Below are 16,433 nucleotides of genomic sequence, written 5' to 3' on the forward strand. Positions count from 1 at the left end.
TAGTTGGTTTGGCTCAGAGAGACTTATTTTATCACTCAACTCACGGGTTCTATTTTCTTGCTAGTGTTTTTTTTTGTAATCTGATCGACTATGTTTTAAAAATTGAAATCATAAGTTGGTTCATAACTTGTGGGATGCCTTAATGTTACTCTTTTAAGGTAAAGTTATTTACTTCTTATTAGCATAAGTGATAATGAACTTGTCTAGTTTCTTTTGAAAAACAAAAAATGTCTCAAATCTCAAGTTTTGATTTGCTGAAAACTTGTTTGTCACAATGCTCATAAAGTGGATTAGTGAATGAATCAAAATTTTACCATTCACTATGTCATAACAAGAATTAATACAAGTTATTGCTTAGAGAAATCTGATAAATAATTTGAGTAAGCATACTAGATCAATTCAATAAATATGAAGTTAACAAGAATAAATTCTAAGGAGATATTGTAACCAACCAGATTTAATCAAGAATATGTTATATGATGATAGTTATCAGTCATTAAGTTTCATTTATCATGTGCAGTTTTGACCATTTAAACATTGGATGAAACAAGATATCACAACGATTGTAACTGGTCATGACATAACATTCAGGAAAATGCAAACATAAATGAGACTATTAAGCAATGAAAAAGGATTTTTCATTAATTGAGAATTAAATTTCATAGAAGAAATATAACACAAGTAAACATAATATTCTAGTCTAGGATGTTTTCTTCTTGTTGGCTTCTTTTCGACTTGCTTCCACAGGGATATCAAGCCGAATGATCCTCTCTTGCTGGGCAACCCCCCTATCTCTTCAGATGTTCTTGATGAATGAAAAAGTTCATTTCAAAAAATGAACTACCATTTGAAGTTCGAAAGGAAGGGACTGGTAAACATCCAAATGGATCTCAAACACATTATAGAAGATTTCGTCAATCCGGACTCTGAACGTAGCGTAGCAAGTTCTGAAGTCCATTAGAAATGTGTTTAGAGATAGAGAAGAGAGATTGGAGTGGAATGGAGAAAATGAGGGCTTGTGTGAAAAGACGAGTGGAAATCCAAAAGTTTATATTGATGAGAGGAAAATATGAAGAGACATCTTGATTTTGAAGAGAACTAACTAATCAGATTTCTGAAAAGAAAATTAGATTAATTAGTTTTTCATCAAAAAGAATGACAAGAATTAATAAAGGTTACGCTAGTGCTCATAAATCAAGATTAAACAAAGAGACACATAGCATGCTAGGGGTGTACATAACTCGATCAAACTGACCAAACCGATCCGAATCGACTTTATTTCGGCCGATCTAAACCGATTTTTCTTAAACCGATATATATTTGGGTAAAAAAAATGTCAACCCGATTTAATTGGGTTGGATACGGGTTTCGATATTTTTAAACCGATGCAACCCAACCCGATTAAAAATATAATTACACGTTAATCTGTTAATTTTATATCTATGAATATGTTCAGCCCTAATATAGGCTCATTTATCTGTAGTTTATAACATCGATTCTCAATATTTAAAAAATATGCCACTGTTTTCTTTTATCGAGTTTAATGTTTAAAGAATGTTTAAAGATTAAGTATTGTATTATCAATCTCTTTTGAAAATTTAAGCCATATTTGACATGGTTGATTGTAATATTTTGTTGAATTATTTTCAAGTGTTTTATACTTTGTGACTTTATGCTTTATTCTATAATTATTAATATTAGTTTTTAATATTTACTAAACCGATCCAAATCGAAGTACTACAAATTGGTTTGGGTTACAAATTTAAACGGTTCGGTTTGAGTTGAAATTTTGAAAACCCGAATTAATTGGGTTGGGTTGCTAAATTCCCTCAACCCGCCCAACCCGATCCGTGAACACTCCTATAGCATGCAACATTATTTATCTAGTCATTTACTTTCACTTACATCATGCAGGTAAAATGTACAAAACTTATTTGAGATGAGATTTCTAAGTCTTGATTAGACATTCTCGGAGAAATCTTTTTTAGCAAATTAGTTGCACTTTCCTTCTCTTTACCTGATTTGCTTCATGCCCTGCATTCTCTATTTTCTCCAAATCATACACTAATAAATTATATTATAAAATCTAAACAATTAAACAATAAAATTCACTTTATTCATTCAAGAAAAATAATTCGCAATGAATCAGTCTTGAATGAATAATTTGATCGTTTGCTGAAATTCAAATTAGTTTAGAATAACAAAAATTTTGAACAACTTTGTTCATTAGTATGATTTATCACAGAGTTTCTCAATGTAATGCATTTTGGATTCAAAGTCCATTATATTGAGAAGTCTTAAATCTCTATACCACGAACTCGAAAACGTGCATTTTCAAGAAGTTTAAAAATTAATGTTCAGCAAATCCTTGATTAACAGAATTGAACTATACATCACATAATCATTACTAAATAAGGATATCAAGACATGTTGTAAGAAGAATAAATAATTTGAATAGTTATCTCAAATAAATTTTATTGTCAACTTCATAATATAATGCATATCATGAACTTCCAACAATCAACAAATAATTGATATGCCTTGCTACATTGATTCATAAATTGGACTCTCCGACCTACCATTGACTGAGTGGATAGAGATTCCAACATGTGAATCCTCAGAACTAGCTCTGAGTTTAAGACATTTATTCTTAGTAAAGAACCAGTCGTAGACAATTTCAGCTAGATTTAACTTCTAGAATAAATTTTATTACATGAGTGAAATCTTTACTTCTACATATATAATTTTCTGATAGAATATTTTAAGTTAAGAATGAAGAATTAAGTAACAATTCATGAGCACCAGTCTATGAAAGTAGTCTTCATCTATAACTTAACTTAATCAGAAAATTTATCACACTATGAAACCCAACACAAGACTCAATATAAGTATTTATTGGTTCCAAATAAATACTGATATATCAATGATCAATTTTATCAGTATTTATCAATTTTCGAATAACTAATAAATTTTGATACATGATTATTGTTGTATATACAAATGTTTCATCTGTCTTTTAGAACACGGAGTTTGGTGAGGACCCATCATTCTTAAAGTGATGACTTTTAGTCTACTTATAGCCGTTGATGAACAATTATATGTCGATGACTAAGGATTAGCAGTTGATACATAAATTGTTCATCAATTTTTAGGTCAAATATGCAGACTCCTTCATTTTGACTGTCAATGGTTAAAACTATCCATTAATGTAATTAGAGCATATATAAGCATATATAATCAGACTCAGAAATATCCTATTCAAATCTCAGATATAAATCATATTTTGAACACTTGGCTACTAACTAACATGCAACACAATTTCATCCTCTGATACATAAATAAATCATCAGAGATCAATGCATGTAACTGAATTTATAATAATCATCCAGTTTATAAGCTATGATTATTAATTGTTTACTAGATAATTGATAGGGTGATCTTGAAAATCCACAATCATCATTATGGTAGAGAATGGATTTTCATCAAAATTCATAGCATATAATCTGGCTACTTAAAGTACATATCTGACAGATATTAAAATAACTTTTAACATACCTAGCTCACTTACCAACTGTGTGAAAGTGAATTTTGCTTGGTAGAGATATCTGCTTGTGTTAATGTGCATGATTCTTGAATGCTGGACTATATTTTCAATTATTGCAAAAGCTCTGGTGTTGTTATAGTAGTTTGGAGTTCATTCCAACTACAAGCCATAGTCAACAAGTTGACTTTTTGTCCATAAAAGTTGTACCTAGGGCTAAGCAAAACCGAACTGAAATCGAAAACCGAACCAGTAAAATTCGGTTCGGTTTGATTTAAGTTTTTTGAAAATTTCGGTTATTTCGGTTTTAACCGAAATAAATTCGGTTCGGTTCGGTTTTTTAAAATATTAATTCGGTTTTAACTGAATTAACCGAATAGTATAAATATATTTTTTTGAATTATATTTTATATAGAATATATTATAGATAATTAGATATAGACGATACAGTTGGTACACATTAATTAAAAATAATAGCATACTTGGATGTTTAAAGCCATACAAGATTAATGTGACATGTATGACAATGTCCCCACACTACACAAATCGATGCGCTAATCCTTTTGTTATCCTCTAATTATGCCAATATTGCAGCTAAATAAAACGCACCATATTATTCAAATTATGATTTATAACCTCGGCAAGTTAATCTAAGATTTAGTGTTTAAGGAAAAAAGGAATACAGTTTTATAACTAGCAATGTACGAGATTCATGTGCATCAACAATGGAAAAGCATAAGCTGACGTTTTGTGCTTTTATTTTATTTGGTTTTGAGGGCAGCAGTTTAAAAAAAGCACACCATTCCATGATATGTATGAGCCTCTGTCGAGCAGACATTGGCTAGGTTCACGAAAAGAAACAATACATATTGTTGCTTTTAAATAATTATATATTTTCTTGTACTATAAGGTTTTATATATTCATATGATGTTTAATCCGATTTGCATCTCAAATCTCAAAATTATTTTGTGTTTTTTTTATTCGGCCGTGTATATGGTCTTTAATAGTCTAATTTATCTTACTTTTTTTTTTAAAAAAAATGTACAACTTCATTTATATCTGCAAAAAATATATTTTTTAAAATATTTCGGTTAACCAAACCGAACCGAATAAACTGAAATATTTCGTTTCAATTTTCAGTTCATTTTTATACAGAAGTTCGGTTCGGTTTGGTTATGAAAAAATCAGCAATTCGGTTTTAGGTTAATGCTCAGCCCTAGTTGTACCCAACATCCTCCGGCTGTAGTGTCTTCATTCTCAGCAATAGAGATTGACACAATGTTAAGCTCTTTGCAAACTCAAGATTTCAGTTTGTCTTCTAGATAGTGGAAGCCCCTTGTAGATTCTTTCCTGTCATTTTCGTAAACTACACAATCTATATCTAAACAACATGTTAGATCAAACTCAGAGTCTCTAGGGTACCAATTTCCAAGAATTAATGATCCCTTGAGATATCTGAATGACTTCTTTAAAGCTTATGAGTATGAATATACGAGAAACTGACTGAGATATAAACACAAAACTTATGGTAAATATAATCTTTGATATACTACGAGTTTAAATTGTTAGATATATTTGATAATGTCATGGCTAATATGATTTATGTTTAGATCTTACTTAAACAGGATAAATCAGTACTTACTGGAAGTCAGGACTTAAGGATATCAGTACTTATATTATCAGGAGATAATCATCAAAAGATGGATATCAGAACTTAAGTACTGAAGGACGTTCAGATAAGGAAATCAGATGTTTAAAGGATAGAAGATCGAGACAAACATAAGAAGAGATATGCATGAAGAAGGAATTCTATGAAGAATAGAATACTTGGAAGAAAAGATATCTGATTGATATATTTTAGGAAGCAGAATTTCCATATCAATTAGCGATTGTCTTGTAACTGTGTAGTATATAAACACAGACATAGGGTTTACACTATAAGCGTTATCATATTCGAGAAGTTTATTCATTGTAACCCTAGCAGCTCTTGTGATATTTGTTCATCACTGAGAGGTAACAGTTCCATATTGTAACAGAGTTTATTGTTTTAATAAAGTTTATTTTCTGTTACTTGAGTTATTAAAGTTCGATTTGATTGTACTATACACTGTATTCACCCCCTCTACAGTGTGTATGTGACCTAACAAGTGGTATCAGAGCCTGTCAGTTAACACACAAACAGTTTAAGATCCAAACACAATCATGTCTGATACAGAAACTCCAACTAAGCCCACCAAAACTGAAGAACCTCCAAAGACACAAATTCAAAGTCGGTATGAAACCATCAGAGTTCCCATATTGAGACCATCTGAATATGCCATATGGAAGGTGAGGATGACCATGTTTATGGAAGCTACAGATCCAGAATATCTTGATAGAATCAAGGAAGGACCTCACAAACCAACCAAGCTCGCTGTTGCAGTTGCAGGTGAAACAGCAAAGACTGTACCAAAGGAGAAGAGTGATTACACTGCTGAAGATATCGCATCAATTGCTAAGGATGCTAAGGTACGACACTTACTGCATAGTGCCATTGATAATGTAATGTCAAACATGGTAATAAATTGCAAGACTGCAAAGGAGATATGGGATGCTCTGGAAACAAGGTGTCAGGGAACTGATACAATTAAGAAGCACAGGAAGACAAAACTCACTCAAGAGTATGAACACTTTGACTCAAAGGCTAATGAGTCATTGGCTGATTTGTATGATAGATTTGTCAAACTCTTGAATGATCTGTCACTGGTTGATAAGGAGTATGATCTTGAAGATTTAAACCTTAAATTCCTGTTAGCTCTTCCTGAATGCTGGGATTTGAAGGCGACAACAATAAGAGATAACTACAATCTTGATGAAACAACTCTTGATGAAATTTATGGAATGCTCAAGACTCATGAACTTGAGATGGAACAAAGAAGCAAGAGAAAAGGTGGAAAGTCAAGGACAGTTGCTCTTAAGGCTGAAGAAGAATCCCCCAAGGCAGCTACCTCAAGGAAAGACAAGGGTAAAGCTCTCTTCATAAAGTCTGATACTGAGTCATCAAATTCTGAAAGTGATGATGACTCAGAATCTGAAAGCTTGCCTGAGACGGATACTGATGAGGAGATAATGAAGCTGTGTGCTCTTATGGTGAAAGGGATCACAGAGATTGCATACAGGAAGTTCAGGAAGGGAAAGAAGTTTTCCAGGAAAGGCACAAGCTCTGATAATAAGAATTTCAGAAAATCTGAGAGCAGAGGAGGAAAGTCTGACAGAGGAGATTATACAAATGTCTGTTAGGAATATGTGTATTAGTTTGATGATAAGTTAAGTAAAACACTTAAGTAGAAATCTAGTGTTTGTAGCCTCAACGGATGAGACCATCTTGGCTATCCGTTGAAGGAGTAGCTCTACTTAGCAATAAGTTTAGTATTGTAGCACATTTCACTCTCTGGTTTCAAGCTGTAATTCTTGGATGTTGTTAGGAAATAATCAGTCATGTTGACTACTAATGGATGTACAAATAGGAGGGCTAATTGTAAATATTTCATGCCTTGTAATTTTGTATAAGTGAAGAAGTGTCAACGGATATTGAAGACCTTCAACGGATAAGAAACAAAGCTTCAACGGATGTCTCTAATGCTTCAACGGATAATATCCATCAACGGATAAGTGCTTCAACGGATAAAGACTTCAACTGATAATGCATCAACGGATAAAGCTTCAACGGATATAGCCTCAACGGATAAGGCATCAACGGATGAAAGCTTCAACGGATGCTTAGTTCATTAGCAGTTGATAGTGACAATTCACAAGCTGACAGAGGCACATGGGTTGACAGAGACTTACTGGAATGTGGAAGCCTCTAGGAGGAATCGAGAAAATGCAGCATTTCCATTCTGATGCAAACAAGGAAGTATTCAAAGATTTACAGATTATCCTAGATTGCATTGGATAGAGAAATGAAGAAGAAACATGTGAAGAATCTTTTCAATTGTATTTTACAGTTTGTCTTCACTTGTAAACTTGGTGATATATAAACCAAGTAGCAGCTAGTAATTAGATATGAATTTTCCTGAGTTGTTTAGAAATATCAAAAGAGAAAATCATCTAGTTTGTACTAGGAAGCAGCTGTGATTTAATTCTTTGAATCACAGATTTTCTGAAATAACACATCTCTGGTGGAACAACAAATCTACCAGAAAAGTTTTTAAGTTCTTTGTGTTCATTACATTTGTGTTTGAATATATATCTGTCTGCATCAGCTTCAAGCAATTCACACACATTTGATCACTCAAACACTTAGCCTTAGAAACTGCTCAAAACTTGAAAAAGTTTTGAGATTTACATTCAACCCCCCTTCTGTAAATCTCATTGTTAGTCCACTGGGAATAATAATTGGTATCAGAGCAAGCTCTTAACATACAAAGAGTTTAAAGATCTATTCTGCTAACATCATGAGTGCACAGAAGAATCCTCCTGCTACCATCATGAGTAGGAAGGATATTGGTGTAAAGATCCCAGTCCTGGAAAAAGATAATTATCATCACTAGAAAGTGAAGATGCATTTACATCTTCTTTCTCAAGATGAAAGCTACATCAACTGTATTGAAAATGGTCCTCACATCCCTCACAAAGTAGCCACAGCTGCTACTGCAACAGTTGCAGTTGGACAGTCCATTCCCAAGCCAAAAGCAGAATGGACTATTGAAGACATGGAAGAAATCCGCAAGGATAAGAGAGCTATGAACATTTTGTTTAATGGCTTAGATCAAGATATGTTTGACAATGTCATCAATAGCCAAACTGCAAAGGAAGTTTGGGATACTGTACAAATCATCTGTGAAGGTACTGAGCAGGTCAGAGAGAACAAGATGCAGCTTCTTATTCAACAGTATGAATATTTTCACTTTGAAGAAGGTGAATCATTAAATGATACCTTCAACAGGTTTCAGAAACTGTTGAATGGATTGAAGCTGTATGGTAGAGTGTACCAAGTCAAGGATTCCAACTTAAAATTTCTTAGGTCTCTGCCAAAGGAATGGAAGCCCATGACTGTCTCTTTGAGAAATTCTCAAGATTATAAGAACTTCACACTTGAAAGACTATATGGAATTTTGAAGACTTATGAACTTGAAATGGAGTAGGATGAGCTGTTGGAAAAGGGAAAGAGAAAAGGAGGAACAGTTGCTCTTGTAGCTAACAGTGAAAAGATGGAAGCCAGGAATGAGGAGAAGACAATGCCAAGTATCAAAATTGGCACAAGCAAATCAGAATCAAGCAAGGGTAAAGAGCAAGTTGCTGAGGATGAAGACAATTCCAGTCAGGATGAATCTGATGATATTGAAGAACATTTGGCCTTTCTGTCCAGGAGGTTTGCAAAAATGAAGTTCAGGAAAAACACAAAGTTCACTAAGCCAAACAAAAACATGGTGGACAAATCAAAGTTCAAATGTTACAACTGTGGCATTAGTGGACACTTTGCAAGTGAGTGTAGGAAGCCAAATTCTGAGAAAAAGAAATTTGAGCAAGTTGATTACAAAAAGAAGTATTTTGATTTGCTCAAACAAAAGGAAAGAGCTTTTCTCACTCAAGATGATTGGGCAGCAAATGGGGTAAATGAAGATGATGATGTGGAATATGTCAACCTAGCCCTGATGGCTAATTCTGATGAAAATGAAACTAGTTCATCCAGCAACCAGGTAATTACTACTGATCTCTCTCAGCTTTCTAAACATGAATGCAATGAAGCCATAGATGATATGACCAATGAATTATATCATTTGCGTGTTTCCCTTAAATCACTAGCAAAAGAAAACACTAGGATCAAGGAGAATAATGTGTTTTTAAGTGATAGGAATGCTGTGTTAGAGGATCAGGTAATTGAGCTTGAAAAGATAAAACTTAAATGCTTGACTGTTGAGAGTGAACTAGCAGAAGCTGTTAAGAAAGTAGAAATTCTTTCTACACAGTTAGAAAGTGAGCAAGAGGTAATCAAGGCCTGGAAAACATCTAGGGATGTTAGTGTTCAGATTGTAAAGGTTCAGGGAATTGAATCATTCTGTGAGGATGCCTGGAAGAAAAACAAAAAGGAGTTAGAATTAATTGATGGATTGTTAACGGATGTGGAATCAACGGATGATGAAAGTTATCCGTTGAAGGAAGAAAAGGAGCATCCATTGAAGGCTCATCAATTAAAATAGGCAAGTTCTTTTAAAAATAAAAGTCTCAATAAAAAGAATGATTCAACTCTCAAGAACTTTGTCAAAGAAGGAGCTAGCACATCCAGAGATGTCAGTAAGGTGAATATAGGACACATGACTTTAGATCAGCTAAAAGATATGCTTAAGTTGGTTGAGGATAAGAAGGAAAATAAAAGAAAATCTAAAAGAAATGGGAAGGTAGGGATTAATAAACATAACAATTACACACCTGATAGGTATGCTCCTAGAAAAAGCTGTATGCATTGTAAAAGTGTTAATCACCTATTTGATAATTCCAAATCTGTTAAAAATGCTCCCATGCCTTCAAATCCCTCCATGCCTAACATGTCTATGTCACCTCTGCATGCTATGCCTGTTATGTCTCACCAAAATCCCCATGCACATTTTTCAAATATGCCATATATTAACAATCCTTATTTTACTGCATTTAGTATGCCTCAAATGCCATACAATATGCCTATGTGGAATAACATGTTTGCACAACCTATGCCTTATCAAATTCAAAACAAATGTGTTAAATGATTCTGTGACTAACCCTACACTTCAACCAACCACATCTGAGACCAAGGTTGACCCAAAGTTACCTAAGTCAAAAGATGCAGGAGGAATGAAGTCTAGGAAAAAGACTAATAAGGCTGGACCCAAGGAAACTTAGGTACCAAAATCAACTTGATTGATTTTGTTGTGTGCAGGGACAAAGAAGGAATCTATGGTACTTGGACAGTGGTTGTTCAAGACACATGACAGGAGATTTCACCCTGCTCACAGAGTTTAAGGAGAGAGCTGGCCCTAGCATAACCTTTGGAGATGACAGCAAAGGATTCACTATGGGATATGGCTTGATTTCAAAAGAAAATGTCATCATTGATGAAGTTGCATTGGTTGATGGTCTCAAACACAATTTATTGAGCATCAGTCAACTATGTGACAGAGGGAATACTGTTTCCTTCAATTCTGAAGCCTGTATTGTCATAAGTAAAAAGGACAATAAAGTGGTTCTAACTGGAGTTAGAAAAGGGAATGTGTACTTAGCTGATTTCAACTCTACAGATGCAGAATCCATTACTTGTCTTCTCAGCAAAGCAAGTACAGTTGAAAGTTGGCTATGGCACAAGAAGCTGTCCCATTTGAATTTCAAGACAATGAATGATCTAGTAAAAAAGGACTTAGTTAGAGGAATGCCTCTAGTGGAATTCACAAGGGATGGACTGTGTGATGCTTGTCAGAAAGGAAAGCAAAAGAAAGTATCATTCAGTAAGAAGCTTGAATCTGCAATTGATGAACCACTACAACTTCTACACATGGATCTTTTTGGACCAGTCAATGTATTGTCAATTTCAAGGAAAAGATACTTCCTAGTGATTGTAGATGATTTCTAAAAGTTTTCATGGGTTTATTTTCTTAGATCAAAGGATGAAACTAGTGAAATCATCATCAATCATATCAAGCAAGTCAACAATCATCCTGATTTCAAAGTAAGGAATATTAGGAGTGACAATGGAACTGAGTTCAAGAATTCAACCATGAAGTTGTTCTGTGAAGAAAGTGGGATCATGCATGAGTTCTCAGCTCCAAGAACTCCACAACAAAATGGTGTGGTGGAAAGGAAGAACATATCACTAATTGAAGCTGCAAGGACAATGCTTGAAGAGTCAAAACTCCCAACTTATTTTTGGGCTGAGGCTGTTAACTGTGCATGTTACACTCAGAATATTTCTCTAATCAATCAGGCAAAATGCATGACTCCCTATCAATTATTCAAGAGAAGAAAACCAACTTTAAACTTTCTACATGTCTTTGGTTGCAAATGCTACATCTTAAGGAATCAATCTGATCACAAAGGGAAGTTTGATGCAAAGGCTGATGAAGGAATATTTGTTGGTTATTCTGCTGGAAAATCATATAGGGTCTACAATCTAAGAACCAACATTGTCATGGAATCTGTACATGTTGTGTTTGATGATAAAAAGATTGATGGACTAACAGATGAGGGACATCATGAAGTACTCAAATTTGACAACATTGAGATATACTGTGATGATAGTGAAGATGAGAATGATAAAGAAGGCATTTCAAGAAGAATTCAGAATCTGCCTTTGGATAATGCACATAATGCTGCATCCGTTGAAAGACAAAGTGCATCATCCGTTGAAGTTCATAATGAAGCATCCGTTGATCACAGTCTGTCAACGGATAATCAATTCACTTCATCAGTTGATAGAGCTCCCAATTCCTTTCAAAGGATCAGCAACTCAGGGGGAGTTTCAATAAATCAACATTCTATCTCACATCATGACAATACTGAGGCAACCTCATCTAGGGCTAATCTACCACCTCAAAGGAAATGGACCAAGAATCACCCTTTTGAACTGATCATTGGTGATGCTACATCAAAAGTACAAACTAGAAGGGCTACTCAAGATGAATGTCTGTATAGTAGCTTTCTATCACAGGAGGAACCTAAGCGAGTGAAAGAAGCTCTATTGGATCCAGATTGGATTTTAGCAATGCAAGAGGAGCTAAACCAATTTGAGAGGAACAAAGTATGGAAGCTGGTTCCCAAGCCAAAGAACAAGAGTTCTATTGACACAAAATGGGTATTCAGAAACAAGATGGATGAAAATGGCATTGTCATAAGGAATAAAGCCAGATTGGTTGCTAAAGGCTATTCTCAACAAGAGGGAATAGATTTTGATGAAACATTTGCTCCAGTTGCCAGACTTGAAGCCATCAGAATCTTTCTAGCCTATGCAGCTAATGCCAATTTCAAAGTCTATCAGATGGATGTCAAGAGTGCATTTCTAAATGGGGAATTGGAGGAAGAAGTTTATGTAAGCCAACCTCCAGGTTTTGAAGATCCAAATTTTCCAGACCATGTGTATTATCTGTTGAAAGCACTCTATGGACTAAAGCAAGCACCTAGAGCCTGATATGAGACTTTGTCAAAGTTCCTTCTAGATAATCACTTCACAAGAGGTACTGTTGACAAAACTCTCTTCTTTAGAAATGTTAATGGCTCTAAGACACTTGTACAAATTTATGTAGATGATATTATATTTGGATCTACAGATGATAAGCTTTGTAAAAAGTTTGCTAAATTAATGCAAAGTAAATATGAAATGAGCATGATGGGAGAGCTAACTTACTTTCTTGGTTTACAAGTTAAACAAGTTAGTGGTGGAATTTTCATTAGTCAAACTAAATATATTTATGATCTTTTAAAGAAGTTTGACTTAATGGATTGTTCACCTGCAAAAACTCACATGGCCACTGCCACTAAGCTTGAATTAAACAAGGCTGAAAAGTCTGTGGATATTACAAGTTATAGAGGCATGGTTGGCTCACTTTTATATTTAACTGCTAGTAGACCTGATATAATGTTTTCTACATGTCTATGTGCTAGATTTCAAGCTGACCCTAAAGAATCTCACTTAGTGGCTATTAAAAGAATTTTCAGATATCTCAAGGGGACTCCAAATCTAGGAATTTGGTACCCTAGAGAGTCTGGTTTTGATCTAATTGGCTACTCAGATGCAGATTATGCAGGTTGCAAAATAGACAGGAAAAGCACAACAGGCACCTGTCAATTTCTAGGGAACAAGCTTGTATCATGGTTCAGCAAGAAGCAGAATTCTGTTTCCACATCAACAGCTGAAGCTGAGTACATTGCTGCTGGTAGTTGCTGTGCACAGATACTATGGATGAGGAATCAACTATTTGACTATGGTCTGACTGTTGACAAAATTCCAATATTCTGTGACAACACAAGTGCCATTGCCATTACTGAAAATCCAGTGCAGCACTCAAGAACCAAGCACATTGATATCAAGTACCACTTCATTAGGGAACATGTGATGAAAGGTACAGTGGAACTTCATTTTGTTCCAAGTGAAAAGCAGATTGCAGACATATTTACCAAGCCACTTGATGAATCAACATTCACAAGATTAGTAAGTGAGTTAGGTATGCTTAATTATTCATAATCTATGTCATCTATATAATCTGTCTTGAAGCCTGAATGAAATTTGCTGCAAGAACAAAGTTGGCTTTAATTAAGACTATCCTATCAACGGATATTCTCTATCCGTTGAAAGCCAAAATTGTTCTATCAACGGATGTTCATTATCCGTTGAAAGACAAATACATTTCTGGTAATTTTATCCTTCAACGGATAAAATGGTGTTGTTCATCAACGGATAACTATTTCCCTTATCCGTTGAAGTGTCACGTCAGTTACTATAAGTGAGTCACAGCCGTTGATTCTTTTACTCAACCGTTGATACAGATATACAGTGTTGTATGTAATTGTATTTAAGGTAGTTTTCAGAATTTCTACAGTTTTATTTGTTCTTGAACGGCTGTAACTTACTTAAAATTATCATTCAATCATTTTATTTACGTTTTAATTCAAGAAAGTATAAAAGCCCAATTGAACTCTTATTCTCACTTTACGCTTTCTTGCAATTCTTATTCTCTTTCTCTCTAAATTCTCAAGTTTTTCTCTGCAACCTCTACTCACAACAATGGCACCAGTAGTCAAAATTATGTCTCAAACAGGATTTGTTTATGAAAAGAATAATTTCATAGCCTTGGTTGAAAAGAATGAAGCCCATTCTGATTATCACAAGATGATGGACTTCATCAAAAACTGCAAACTAAGCTATGCAATGCTGGAAGCCCCAACCATCTACTGTGAGGTGATTGAGGAGATTTGGACAACTGCAGAGTTCAACTCCACAGATATGACTATTGCCTTCTCTCTCAAAGGTAAGGACTATTGCATTAATTGTGATGATATACAATCTTGCTTTAAGTTGCCTGAGAATAATGCCATGACACCACACACTGATAAAGATGTCTCTGCTATGCTAGATTCCATAGGCTATGCTTTTGATTCTGCTAGTTTAGGTAGTATTAGAAGGAAAGGCCTTAGGAAAGAATGGAGTTTTCTTGGAGATGCCTTTATTAAGGTTTTCTCTGGGAAGATTAGCAATTTTGATGCTATCACTTCATCTCTTGTTAATATGCTCTATATGCTAGTTTCTGATAGGTACTTTAATTTTAGCAACTGTGTTATGCTAGAATTAGGTTCCAGATTAGGTAACAAAGCTAATAGACCACATAACATCTACTATGCTAGATTCTTTATGTTATTGGCTAACCATGTTGCTGAAGGTTTGGTTATATCCAATGAGAATAATAAACTCAAATGCTGGGCACAAGAGAAAAGGGTCCTTGCAGACCTTTTGAGAATGAACCTCAACAGCCAGGTGCCATTGGTATACTTGCCAATCATGAATGCACCACAGGTAAGTGAGGTAAATACTTCTATAACTCCTACTATTTCCAACCCCAATGTTTCTTTGCCTTCTAGTGTGGCTATGAAACCTGTGTCTTTGTCCAAACAGGCTCCTACCAAAGCCACCAAATCTAAAGTTTCCAAAGTCAAGTCAAAGAAACCTACCTCTGTTGTTTCTCAAAAGACAACAGTTGTAACAACTACCATAAACCCTGAAGGGAGTGAACAGGGTGTGAGTGGTGAGGGGAGGGGTGAACATCAAAAAGCCCCCCAGGATAAGGTGGGAGAGGTGAGTGGTACCCAAACCAGCCTAAGCCACAGTCTCTCAAAAGACTGTGGTGGTTCAAAAGGAGTCCAGCACATCCTAGTTGCATCCTCCCAAAAGGATGTAACTATTGAAAATAGTCCCCAACCAGGGACACAGAACAAAAGAGGGAGGGACACTGAAGCCACACATTCACCATTTAAAGCCTTTTCAAGGAAGAAGAAGGCCAAAACCCTAGTTTCCACACAAGGGACACACACAGCACAGATACATCCACCAGTATCTGTGCCTTCTCAAGTTCAGCTTGATGTGATTCCAGCAAATGTGGAATCACAACCCCATTCTCTCAATATAGAAACACACCATTCATCAAACTCTCCAACACCCTCTCTGGATGTGGATATGATATTCACATCAATTCCTGATTCTCCCTCATTAAAACTCAGGGAGGAGCCCCACTCAAAACCTGATGATCATCATCTTTTAGATGATTTGTTGGATCATCAGCCAATTCTTTCAGATGTAGTTGAAGAATCTGTGTTACCTCACTTAAAATCAATCCACACAGATTCAACAAATTATGTCACTTTCTATATCTACATCTTTTCCTTCCTCAACGGATATCTCTCATCCGTTGACAAGTGGTTGTTCTTCAACGGATAAGCTTAACAGCAGTTATCCGTTGATACCATCAGTTTCTACTTCAACGGATACTCCCTATCCGTTGATGGTCTCTACACACTTAACAGAAACAATTCCAACTGTAGAGGAAATGGCAACTGTACAATCACTTTTAGGTTTGAGGGAAGGGAGTGATCTTGTGAGTGAGAGGCTGGGTTGCTCCCAGGCAAAAGGAGAGGTTGAGAGTCACCAAATGCATGCTATTTCTTCCAGCATGGCAAAAGTGAGTGAGAGGAAAGACAATTTCAGCAACATTACAAAGTTGTCATTGATAACATTTCCTTGGATGCTATAAGGGTGGATCCAGCCATTGCTAGTGAGTTAATGAAAGTGGATGATGCAGATAAGGAAAGACAATTTCAACAACATTACAAAGTTGTCATTGATAACATTCCCTTGGATGCTGACATTTTTACTCACCCTGTTTCAGCCTATCAATTATT

The sequence above is a fragment of the Apium graveolens genome, chromosome 9 (genome assembly GCF_009905375.1).
Source record: "Apium graveolens cultivar Ventura chromosome 9, ASM990537v1, whole genome shotgun sequence".
Taxonomy (NCBI): Eukaryota; Viridiplantae; Streptophyta; class Magnoliopsida; order Apiales; family Apiaceae; genus Apium; species Apium graveolens.